At 57.3% G+C, this 12213-nt stretch overlaps 1 long non-coding RNA gene across 3 annotated transcripts in view; it reads left to right on the top strand.

Moving 5' to 3' along the window:
* Positions 1–12213, top strand: part of LOC138850713 (uncharacterized) — a 21815-nt gene extending 9602 nt beyond the window's left edge. The window contains exons 2-5 of one of the 3 annotated variants that reach the window (XR_011390850.2): positions 6850–6970; positions 8614–8756; positions 9547–9836; positions 11079–12213. This is a non-coding gene — a long non-coding RNA (uncharacterized LOC138850713). Of the gene's footprint in view, positions 1–6849; positions 6971–8613; positions 8757–9546; positions 9837–11075 lie in introns of all 3 variants that reach the window. The other 2 variants (XR_016211238.1, XR_016211239.1) reach the window with 2 other exon arrangements.

The following is a 12213-nucleotide window of genomic DNA, read 5'->3' as shown; positions in this document are numbered from 1 at the left end:
AGAGGACGGCAACAGCTGGTGGCTGCTTTTCCCAGAGGAGGAATGAGGAACAGCCAGGGCTTTTGGGCAGCTGCTTCCTGGGGCTGTGATGTCAGCAGCCCAGCCAGGAGGCCGCAGTACCAGTGACTGCCTCGCAGCTGGCCGGCTCCACTTCCTGTGCCCTGAGCCCGTCCTCGCTGCCTTTCTCATGACCCCCAGGAGGCAGCTGGGCTGCGGCTCAAGGAGCCGCTTGCAGGAGCGGCGCTCTCTACAAGTCGGGAGAGCAGGCCCCCACCCTTCCCTGGGACTCCTGCACCTCCCAAGTGACGCTTGTCCGCTGCCTCCAAGCCCTGGGGTGCAGCGGGAGGGCCTCCAAGACCACTGAGGTTGGAGGAGGCAAGGGGTCCTCTGAGCAGGCTGCGTTCTGATGCTGCTCCCCCCGCTCTTCAGAGCGGCCCCACTTCTATCTTGTTTATATATCGGGTCTTCATGTCAAATTTAATTCAAGAAGAACAGATTCGATGACAAAAGTAAGTTAAAAAAAAAACTCCAGCATCCTATAGCAGAGGGCTGACTCAAGTCCTGTTTGCTCTGCTTCCAGTCCAGCTCCATGCTACTGTGCCTTGGAAGGCAGCAGAAGATGGCCCAAGTCCTTGAGATCCCCTGCCACCCACGTGGGAGACCCACATACAGTTCCTGGCTCCTGGCTTCGGCCTGGCCCAATCCTAGCTGTTGCCGCCATTTGGGGAGTGAACCAGGGGATGAAAGATCTGTGTGTGTGTGTGTGTGTGTGTGTGTCCCTCTCTCTCTGTAACTCTGCCTTTCAAATAAACTTTTAAAATATTTTTTTATAAAAAGAAAACCTCTGATCTGTTGATTTGTGAATTAAATCTCAGATAAAAAATAATAACACCCAATAACTAGAAGAAAGGAGTGTGAAGCTGCCCAGTGCTAAGAAGTGGCAAATGTTGGGGCTGGTACCGTGGCACTGTGGTTTAAGCAGTGGCCTACAGTGCCAGCACCCGTATGGGTGCCAGTTCAAGTCTTGGCTGCTCCACTTCTGATCAGTTCCCTGCTAACAGCCTGGGAAAAGCATTGGAAGATGGCCCAAGGGTTTGGTTCACTGTCATCCACGTGGGAGACCCAGACGGAGCTCCTGCTCCTAGCTTCAGCCTGGTCCAGCTCCGGCTGTTGGAGCCATCTGTGCAGTGAACCAGCTGATGGAAGATCTCTCTCTCTCCCTTTTACTCAATCTCCCCCTCCCTCCCTCCCTCTCTGTAACTCTTTCAAATGAATAAGGAAAAAAATACATCTTTTAAAAAGGATGCATGGCCGGTGCCGCGGCTCACTAGGCTGGTCCTCCACCTTGCGGTGCCGGCACACCGGGTTCTGGTCCTGGTCGGGGCGCCGGATTCTTTCCCGGTTGCCCCTCTTCCAGGCCAGCTCTCTGCTGTGGCCAGGGAGTGCAGTGGAGGATGGCCCAAGTGCTTGGGCCCTGCACCCCATGGGAGACCAGGAGAGGTACCTGGCTCCTGCCATCAGATCAGCGCGGTGCGCCGGCCGCGGCGGCCATTGGAGGGTGAACTAACGGCAAAGGAAGACCTTTCTCTCTGTCTCTCTCGCTCTCTCACTGTCCACTCTGCCTGTCAAAAAAAAAAAAAAAAAAAAAAAAAGGATGCATTTATTTATTTTGAAAGTCAGAGTTACAGAGAAAGAGGGAGAGACACAGAGCAAGAGAGATCTTCTATCCGCTGATTCACTCCTCAGATGGTTACTCTCCCAAGGCCTTTAGCAGGGAGCTGGATTGGAAGTGGAGCAGCTGGAACAGGAACTCGCTCCCATGTAGGATGCCGACTTTGCAGGAGGTGGCTTTACCCGCTACGCCACAATGCCGGGCCCTAAAATATTAAACTCTAAAAAATCGGCGATTTTCCATCTGAAAAACAGTCCTGCGACATTTTGTACCCTTTTTGTTCCCTGGATGGGAGACTGAGGCCAAGTAAGGACAGGAGGCTTGTTCATGGTCACCTGGACAGGAGACTCAGTGTGAGAATCAAGAAACAGGCCTTCTGCTGAAGCCAGACGCTTGCACGTCACCCGGCAGCAGGAGGAGGGGAGAAGCCGAGCCGCTCTGATCCCCGCACCCGTCAATCATCACTGCTTTGGTGGGAGACCTGGATGGCGTGCCTGGCTCCTGGCTTTGGCCTGGCACAGCCCTGGCTATTACAACCATTTGGGTAGTGAACCAGCAGATGGAAGATCTCTCAGCCTTTCAAATATATAAAAGCATTAAAAAAAAAAAAGACAGGTGAGCCTGGGCTGAACACCCAATCAGCGTCCCTCTCTGAGCCTCGGTTTCTTTCCTCTGTAAAAAGGAGGTGCCGGTGCCTGTAGAGGGCCACTGGGCGGATCTAATTTATTCATCATTCTTTCAACAATTTTTTGTATTTATTTTTTATTTTTTAATTTATTTGACAGATAGACAGTGAGAGAGAGAGAGAGACAGAGAAAGGTCTTCCTTCTGTTGGTTCACCCCCCCAAATGGCTGCTACGGCCGGCATGCTGCGCCAATCTGAAGCCAGGAGCCAGGTGTTTCCTCCTGGTCTCCCATGCGGGTGCAGGGCCCAAGCACCTGGGCCATCCTCCACTGCACTCCCTGGCCACAGCAGAGAGCTGGCCTGGAAGAAGAGCAACCGGGACTAGAACCCGGTGCTCATATGGGATGCCAGCGCCGCAGGCGGAGGATTGACCAAGTGAGCCAAGGCACCAGCCCATCAACAAGTATTTTGAAAGCACCCACTATGTGCCAAGCCTGGGGGAATCAAAAAAGGATCAGGATGTTGGAAGCCTGTCATGGAACCCTGTGCTTTTATGGGAGAGGTCAGTAATTGATAAATGAATGCGACAAGGTCAAAGAATGGTAAGTTCTAGTTTATAAGTACAGAGGGTAAGAAGGCAGAGAGAGGCGATGCTGGAACGGAGCCAAGCCAGGTGCTGGTCTGCTCGAAGTGGAGGATAACTCCTGACCGTGAACCTGTGCATCACAGTTGGTTACTATTACATGGAAGTGGGTGGGCGTGGGCACTGTGCTCGGGCTGCGTGTTTGCTTTTCCACTTGAGACCGACGATGGTGAGAATAATTGAGGGCCAGTCTTGTGGTGCAGTAGGTTAGGCCACTGGCTTGCAACACTGGCACCCCCCTATCAGACTGCCAGTTTGAGTGCTGGCTGCTCCACTTCTGATCCGCTTTCCTGCCAGTGCCCCTGAGAAAGCAGCAGATGATGACCTGGATCGGGTTCTGTGCTCCTGGCTTCAGCCTGGACCAGCCCTGGCTACTTCAGCCATTTGGAAAGTGAACAAGCAGATGGAAGATCTCTCTCTCTCTCTCTCTCTCTCTCTCTCTGTCACTCTGCCTTTAAAGCAAATAAATACATCAATCAATCAATCTTAAAATAATGGTTGACATTTTCAATGCACAGCCCCAGTGCCCTGCATTACATCGTTGAGTTCTCACGGCAACCCTGCAAGGTAGGCACCGACATGTCACCATTTTATTTATTTTTATTTATTTATTTATTTTTGACAGGCAGAGTGGACAGTGAGAGAGAGACAGAGAGAAAGGTCTTCCTTTGCCGTTGGTTCACCCTCCAATGGCCACCGCTGCCGGCGCGCTGCGGCCAGCGAACCGCAGTGATCCGATGGCAGGAGCCAGGTGCTTTTCCTGGTCTCCCATGGGGTGCAGGGCCCAAGGACTTGGGCCATCCTCCACTGCACTCCCTGGCCACAGCAGAGAGCTGCCCTGGAAGAGGGGCAACCGGGACAGAATCCAGCTCCCCAACCAGGACTAGAACCCGGTGTGCCGGCGCCGCAAGGCGGAGGATTAGCCTAGTGAGCCGCGGCGCCGGCACCATTTTATTTTATTTACTATTATTTACCATTTTCCAAAAATAAAGAAACTGAGGCTCCGAGAGGTGAATGAACTTGCCTGAGGTCACATGATCAGAAAGTGGCAGAGCCAGACCTTGAACTCAGTTGACCCCGGATGCACTGCCCAGCTGTGCCTGGTCCCCTGCCTGCACTCAGCACAGGCTTCCCCACAAGGACGGCTGCGCCGACAGGGCACGCTCCCGGCCCTGGGCAGGCCGGCTCCATGAGTGGCCTCCAGGGTCCTGTGCTCACCTTTCCCCGCCTGGCTCCCTCCAACCTTCCAAAACAAGCCCCTGACTCCCCAGGGTGGGATGCCGCCATCTGGGTAGATTGTGAAACCCCGACAAGTTCTGAGACCGTGACTCAGAAATGTTACGTCAAGGAGGAAATGGCAGGCCAGCGAGGACTCGAGCGTCGTCTCAGCGCGTCCTTCTCTGGCTGTGTCACGCGGGGCCCCTGAGCCTGCACTTTAGTCACCGCAGGCATCTGGAATACAGATGGCAGCCTGCACGCCTCCTGTCTGCTCCTCTCTCTGAGGACGGGGCTCGTACTCCTCCAAGCTGCCTCCTGCGCCTCCTGTGCTTCTCTGAGCGGACGGCTCCAGCTCGGAGGCCTGGCAGGCCCGGGTTCAAATCCTGGCTCAGCCACTCACCAGCGAGTGCCCTTGGCAGGTTTCTGCGAGGGCTAAGTCAGGCCACAGACGCCCACCTGCGAGGGCTGTTTTGTGGAACGTCAGTCGGAGAGCGTCGTGTTCGGGGCTGTATCCCAAGGTCTCGATGGCACCGTGCACACGAGTGCAGCAGCCCCTGAAGAAATACTTGCCAAGTGAGTCAATGAACGAACACACCCATCCCGTACACGGGCTGGGCGTCTGGCACAGCCAAATATCCGAATGCCTAGTCTGCCTGCCAGCCGCTCCACTTCCAATGTGGCTTCCTGCTAATGAGCACCCCGGGAGGCAGCAGGCGATGGTGACACAAGCACTCCGGACCCCGCCACCTTCCTGGGAGACCCGTATTGAACTCTGGGCTCCAGGCTTCAGCCTGGCCCAGACTCAGCTGCTGCAGACATTTGGAGAACGAACAGTGGATGGGATACCTCTCTCTCTCTCTCTCTCTCTCTCTCTCTGTGCCTTGTCTCTCTTTCTTTCAAATAAGTAAAATTGGAAAGTGGGAGTGGCCAAGACACACACAACATTCCATAACAGAGAGCCTGGGTTCTGTCTCCAGCTCCAGCTCCTGGCTCTAACTTTTCCCTAATACAGACCCTGGGAGGCTCAAGTAGTTGGGTCCCGGCCAACCACAAGGGAGACCTGGATGCCTTCAGCCTGGCCTAGCCCTGCCTGCTGCAAGTATGCAAGTATTGGGGGAGTGAAGCAGAGGTGAAAGAGCTTTGTCCACCTTCTGAACAAAATGAAAATAAATAATTTTTTTAAAGTTCTACAACAGTGCCTGGCCCATAGTAGGTGCCTCGTATCTGGCCAGTGTTTTGATTCCTATTACTGATTCCTGAAAGAGAACCTCCGGCCCAGCCGACCTCAGCTGCCCCACCCCCCTCACCCCCTACCCTCTCTCTGCATCAATGAATGTGTCGGCTTCTGGAGCAATGCTTGGTTCTGGATGAGTTACTCATGTGAGTCACGGTCCCACAGCTGGGACACTTGGGCTAGAGGAAGGGGGTTGGGCAGAGCAGACTTGACCTTGCAAAGTTCAGGTGGAGGAGGGGACATCAGGGCCTCATGGGGGGTGGGAGGGGGCTGCTACCTGAGGGGGCGGCTGGGACCGGAACCTTTGCAAAGACTTCTCTCCCAGGCCTTGGCTCCCCTCTGGGCTCTCTAACTCTAGAGATGCCCCCAGGACAGGTCTATCCTTGGGGACACAGGGACCTTCTTTCTGTAGCTCTGCTGAGGGACGGACAGGAAAAGCCCCTTGATAGAAATCAGGAAATCAGTCAGGGTCCCGACAGAGGACTCCCTCGAAGGTGCAACAGAGAGAGTTGAAGGAAGGCATCGATACAGGGTGGGCAGCGGTCAGGGATGGGGGTCACGCAGGGACTGGCACCACTGTGAGCCTGCAGGGGTCTGGGGAAGGAGCGGTGGCAGCTGCAGCTGTGGGCTTGGGTAGACGGGCTCCACGCAGCCACGTGACTCGGCGTGGAGGGAGAGCCTGGGCGTACTCCTGCTCCCTCCCTTCCTCAAGCCCCAGCCTTGGGCAGGTGCTGTGGTGCAGTGGGCTAAGCCTCAGCCTGCACCGCTGGTGCCCACATCCCATATCAGAGTGCTGGCTCTGGTCCTGGCTACTTTGCTGATGATCCAGCTCTCTGCTTGTGTGCCTGGGAAGGCAGCAGAAGATGGCTCAAGGGCTTGGGCTTCTGCCATGCATGTGAGAGTCCCAGATGGAGCTCCTGGCTCCTTGCTTCCACGTGGCCCAGCCTCAGCCATTGCAGCCAGTTGGGAAGTGGAAGATCTCTCTCTCTCTCTCTCTCTCTCTCTCTCTCTCTCCCCCCGATGCCCTGCCTTTCCAATAGTTAAATAACCCCCCACCTTTGCCATCGCTTCCATTGGCTACCCTCAGGTGGCAGCCCAGCTACCTGCTGGGCGTCGGGGGAGGACCATCAGTCGGGGGGCACCCATGGGGGCTCACGCAGGCTTTGCTTGTGTTTGGAGCACCTCCGTGGGGGCTTCATGGATCACCTGCAGTCTGACTGCTGCCCTGGGAGCCGAGGGAGCTGAGGGTCCGAGATGGGGGGGTCACTTGCTCCTGGTCACACACACCGACCTTCTGACCCCCATGTCCGCGTTCCCTCCATGTGGCTCCACCTGACAGAGCTCACGCTGACATCCGGGCTGCTGTGCCCCCACCCAGAGGAAATCTCTCTGGACCGGGGGCTGCTGGGAGCAGGGGACGCAGGGCGGTGATTCTGGTTCCTTCTGTGGATCAACAGCGGTGAGACTGACGAGGCCAGGGGAGCGGGGCCCCACCGCATCACCCACAGAGACGGGAAAGCCGTGAGGTCATCGCTCCCTGACCGCTGTCCGCCCAGGGAACCACGCACGCACCTGGAGGTGAGTGCTCTCAGACAGGAAGCAGCATCTCAGTTTATAGAGGTGACATCACGGGAGGTCAAGGCCATGGAGAAAGCTGCAGTTCCCGGCGGGGGCAGGGTGGGGGTGTCACCCTGTCACCCGGGGAGGCCCCAGGTTTGAGGAGGGGGCAAAGGAGTGGGAGCAGAGTGCCGGCTTGACAGTGGTTTCCGTGGAAAGGGGTGGGATCTGGGCTACCCGGGGGGTGTCTAGTTGCCTAGTAGTGGGTCCTGGTGTGAAGGGGCAGTGTAGGGCAGGTGTAGGGCTGTGAAAGTCAAGTACGGGGGGTCTATGGAATTGTGGGCTTTGGGTGGGCTGGATGGTTGTTACGGGTGTGAAAGTCGCATCCACAGGCAGGTTGCTGACCATCTCCAGGACTCAGCTGGCCCTGGGAGGGGAGTCGCCCCAGGATTAACAAAACCCCAGCACCATAAAATCAAAACATGGTTAACACACTCAGGGGTTGAGTACCAAACAGCAGTGCGTTTGGACAGCGGTAAGGCAGCGCCTGGGACCCTGCACCCGTGTCGGCGGTCCTGGGCTCCAGCTCCCTGCTCATGCAGACTCCGGGAGGCAGCGGGTGGTGGTTCAAGTATCTGTGTCCCTGCCACCCACAAGGGAGACCCGGACGGAGTTCCAGGCTCCTGGCAATTTTTATAATAAAGACCTGTTCATGTGTTATTTACAATTCTATGGAAAATAATTAATTTTCACGTCCTCTTCTACTTCCCCCAGCTAATGTCAAGCTTGTGTGGTGAGCACAATGATGGGGCAACACGGGGGCTGGAAGCTAAGAGAGGGGTCCACATTTTGATGAGGCAGTCAGGGGGAGCTTCCTGAAGGAGGTAAGTTTTGAAGGATGGGTAAAAATAAGCCAAGTGAAGAAGTGGAGGAAGAATATACTTTTAAAAAAACATTTTATTTTTATTTATTTATTTGAAAAGCAGAGTTAGAGAGAGAGAGAGGTCTTCTATCAGCTGGTTTACTCCCTACATGGCCACGTGGCCATAGGTGGGCCAATCTGAAGCCAGGAGCCAGGAGCTTCTTCCAGGTCTCCCCCATGGGTACAGGAGCCCAAGGCCTTGGGCCATCTTCCGCTGCTTTCCCAGTTGCATTAGTGGGGAGCTGAATTGGAAGTGGAGCAGCCGGGACTCAGCTGGCCCCGAGAAAGCGTGCTCTAGACTAAGAGAAGCAGCAGCTGTGTTTAGAAGCACAGCCACGAAGCCGGCGAGGTGAGCGGAAGCAGATGTCGAGGGGCCTCCAAGCCCGGCTGAGAGGTTCTGAGTGCCCCCAGAGGGAACGGGGAGCACTCGGCTTCACCGCGAGTGGGCCAGGGCGGTGAGGCAGGGGCGGGCTGGGGCGAGGCTCTGCGTTGGCCCTCCCACACTCTCCCTGTTTCCTTTTTGAGCCTTAGTGCAGACTCTAAACTTCAAGGTGTAGCAAAATCAAAGGTGCAGCAGGATTTGTTGAAAACCCAGTTTGCTGGGTCTCCTCACCGGCCTCTAAGTCTGGGCTCGGTCCCAGGAGCTTGCATTTCCAGCAGGTTCCCCGGGAGGCCGCCCTTGCTAGTTGGGGGGCCCTGCTTGGGGAACCACTACTCTGACATACCTTTGCACTCTGCACAGGGCCTTTGCGCCTGCTGTTCCCTCTCCTTGGAACACTCTTCCCCAAATCTAAGTCACCTCCTCCGAGAAGCTTTCCCTGACCACCTGCTGTGAAGCAGTCCCTCCACGTCTATCTCCCCAGGAATTGTAGGGTGACCAATTCGGTGCGTTTGCTGAGTGTAAAGTGCTTGGCACTGCAGATCTGCTGGGGGATGCTTGTGACACAAATGGCTGCCAGGGTGGCTTCCTGCGGCCGGGGGGAGTCTGATGGTGGCGGCCCCGGACGAGAAAGCTCTCTGGGTATTAAGCAGAGCTGTTGATGTGGGTTAGAGAAGCTCATCCTCTCGCTGGGGAGGGGCAGGGTGGAGTGAGAAAGGTTTAAAATAGGTGACCTTTTCAAACACATGCAGGAGGAAGGAAGAACGCCGTGTGGCCCAGGGGCCAGGGCCACCGCTGCCGGCCCCCAGCCCCCAGCCCCCAGCCCCCAGCCTGGGAGAGGGGGGTTCTGCCGCCACGCTGTCCCCTCCTTGCTCCCCTCTGCCCTCCTGCCAGCCACTGCTGCCGTCCACATCATGGAGGCCTGGGCAGGGCACCGGGCCTCAGTTTCTCCAGCTGGGGAATGGGCGTGGTGTGGGAGGGGAGGTCTTGAACTTGCAGGTCTCGGAGGATCAAGCCCAGCTGTTCGCCTCCGCTCACTCACACTCGCGCCCACTGTGAGCTCTACAGCAGGCCTCCAGCTGAGCACCTCCCCCCCATCCTCCTGCCCCTCTCCTGGCCTCCGAGCCCGGGGATGCTGGGGTGGGGGGTGCCCATGACACCCGGGGTGGATTATCACTCTCTGACCTCAGTTTTCCTTTCTATATATGGGGTGTGTCTACCTTCTAGACTGTGGCAGAGACAGCAAAGGCCCTATTGTGACAGAGGCTCCCTTTGCTCCCCTCCCCGCCCTTCCAGCCCCTGCTGTCCCGAGGCTCTTCAGAAGATCTTGAAATTCCAGTAACACCGACAGCTTCGGGCTGAAATTCCAGTAACGCCGACGGCTTCGGGCAGATCCGCCAAGCTTCAGGGACATCCCTCGATCCTGTCCCGTCACTGACTCCGCCCCCACTGCTGGCTCAGCGCTAGGGGCAAGGCAGGGAGGTTTGTGGAACACGGACCCGATGCCAAGTACCGGGTTCGGGTGTCACACACCTCGGCCTCCTTCATCCTCGAGACGAGGCAAGGGTGGCCTGGGAGGTGTCCTGGTAAGCGATGAGGGTGGAGAGGCCGGCTTTGCCCGCACCGTATCTGAGGGCAATGGGGAGCCACCCTGGGCTGTAGTCAGAGGCTGTATCTGAGGGCAATGGGGAGCCACCCTGGGCTGTAGTCAGGGGGCAGCATGACCCCACTCGGGCTGGCAGCTGTGCAGGGCTGAGAGGGGTGGGGAGGAACCTACAAGGTGAATGGGTTGATTTCTGCTTTCCAGGGTGGTCGTGAGCGAGCCAGTCCCTGGGCCAAGGGGGAAGGTGCTGTGGGCGGGGCAGGTGGGAACAGAGCCGTCCAGGTTGGGACTGGGCGGAGAACATGGGGGAGAACCCTGTTGTGTCATGAGGGGGCTGTGTGGTCTTGGGTAGGTTGCTTTGCCTCTCTGAGTCTCAGCTGTAAAACGGCCTTAATCTCAGTACAGCTTCCTGGGGAGCAGTGAGTGTCCATGAGGTCGTTGAGACATGCATAGCACTCAAGCCCCCCCCCCCGAAAGCGCTGGAGCACCGCGGGGCGCCATGGGAGGGGTGGCATCCTCAAGGGTCCCCTGGTGACCCTCATCGCCCCTGTGATGGTCTTTGAGGTGGGAGGGGGGAGGGGAGCGGCACTCCTACGAGCATCCCCCAGCCCGGTCATTCCAGGTGGGCGCCCTCCGGTAACATTTTTCGGCTTCCTGGTGGGGAGGGTGGGAACGGCGGCCAAAGGCGCAGGTGCCCCTCCTGCCCCTCCCTGTCTATTTCCAGCGTGGCTGCCTGAGGCCTCTGCCAGGTGTGGGCGATGACTCAGAGTCAGGCTGAGCGGACAAGGCGGCCCTGGGGGCCTGAGGCTGTCACCGCCTCCTTCCCGCGGCCTTTCCCGTGGGCATTTGGGTGGGGGGAGGGCTGGGCTGGTGCCAAAGGGCTCCCATTGGTGTCACCAAGAGGAGATGGGACAGAGCCCCAACAGGCCCCAAATCTGCCTCTTTGCTGGCTGGAGGGGGGCAAAGGGGCCATGTCTTGTTCATCTCTGCTTCAATGCACCTAGGACAGGGCTGGGCACCTGGTGGGATGCGGCATGGGCTCAGAAGACAGACAGACAGGCTTTAGTTCATCCTGGGCGGGGAATCTGCCTCTCTGAACCTCAGTTTGCTCATCAGCGAAATGGGATTAGCAATGTGGGCCTTGTTAAGGACCACTGGGAAAGAAATCATCTGCATGCCTGGGACAGCATCTGTAGTAACACTGACCACATCGCCTTGTCAGCAGTTATTTCCGAATCTGCCTCTCCGTGTCGAGTCTGCTCTGAACAGAGGCCTCTGAGACAGAAGACGTGAACTTGAATCCTGGACCTGCTTTGGCTTTGCCGTGTGACTCTGGCTAAATCACTCACCTTCTCTGAGCCTCGGTTTCTTTGTGATGACCACGGAGGCCACAGGGTGCAAAGGACACAGCACGGCCTCTGGCCCCCAGAGGCGGCTGCACCAGTGTGGAAGAACAAGGGGCTCGTGACCGATTGATCGGCAAGGATCAGCCATGGCATCGGCTGGAACAGAAACAGCTTTTGTTGGCCGGGAAGAGAGCTGGGCTCTGAAACCGGCTGAGAAGCCGACTGGCCGAGTGTCCTTGGACAAGTCTTTCAGCCTCTCTGGGTTCAGCTTCCAGCTGTAACAAGCAGGACCAGGATCCAACGCCCAGGAGCCCACTGGCTCCTCCTCCTCCTCCTCCTCCGGTGGAGGCTCGCAGCCTCGACCAGACCCCTGGGAACGGAGCCCTCGGTGAGAAGCAGAACACGGACGATCTGACCGTGTCCAGGGTGGGCCTCGGGGCAGTGGAGTTGGTCAACCAAGCTCATCGTGGCCCTGGCCCCAGCCAGCCACAGGGAGGAACCCGAGGCCTCTGCAGGAAAGAGGATGTGCCCGGGGCGCGCAGCTAATGAGCCAGCAGGAGCTGGCAGCTGAGCCCACACCTGGCCGGCCCCAAGATCAATGCTCAGGCCACTGCTGTGGCCCGAGGCTGCCCCACACGGCCCCGTGCACCTGTCCTCCTGGCACGCTGGGCGCACGCATTATTTCTACACTCCTCCTGTTATTAATGCAGAAACAGGCCGGGGAGCGGGAGGCACTCTGCCAGGAGCACTCAGCTGTGCGGTAGAGGAGCCAAAACTTGACCTTGTTTCTCTTGCCCTTGGTCCTCTCCGGCTACACCTGGGGCTCTCACAAGGCACTTCCGCTACCTGGATACCACCAGCCCCTGCTCTGCGCCCCAGCCACCCAATGTCCTCTCCAAATCCCCACCTCCTCGTCCTCCAGGCCACCAAGTTTGCAAACAACACTCTCTCCCCCTACCTCACTCTCACCTGATGCATTCGTTCATTCATTCATTAAATCATTCTCTCAACAGA

Source organism: Oryctolagus cuniculus, chromosome 7 (genome assembly GCF_051225735.1).
Source record: "Oryctolagus cuniculus isolate XC-2025 breed Fujian yellow rabbit chromosome 7, ASM5122573v1, whole genome shotgun sequence".
Taxonomy (NCBI): Eukaryota; Metazoa; Chordata; class Mammalia; order Lagomorpha; family Leporidae; genus Oryctolagus; species Oryctolagus cuniculus.
This window is presented reverse-complemented; position numbering and strand designations above follow the sequence as displayed.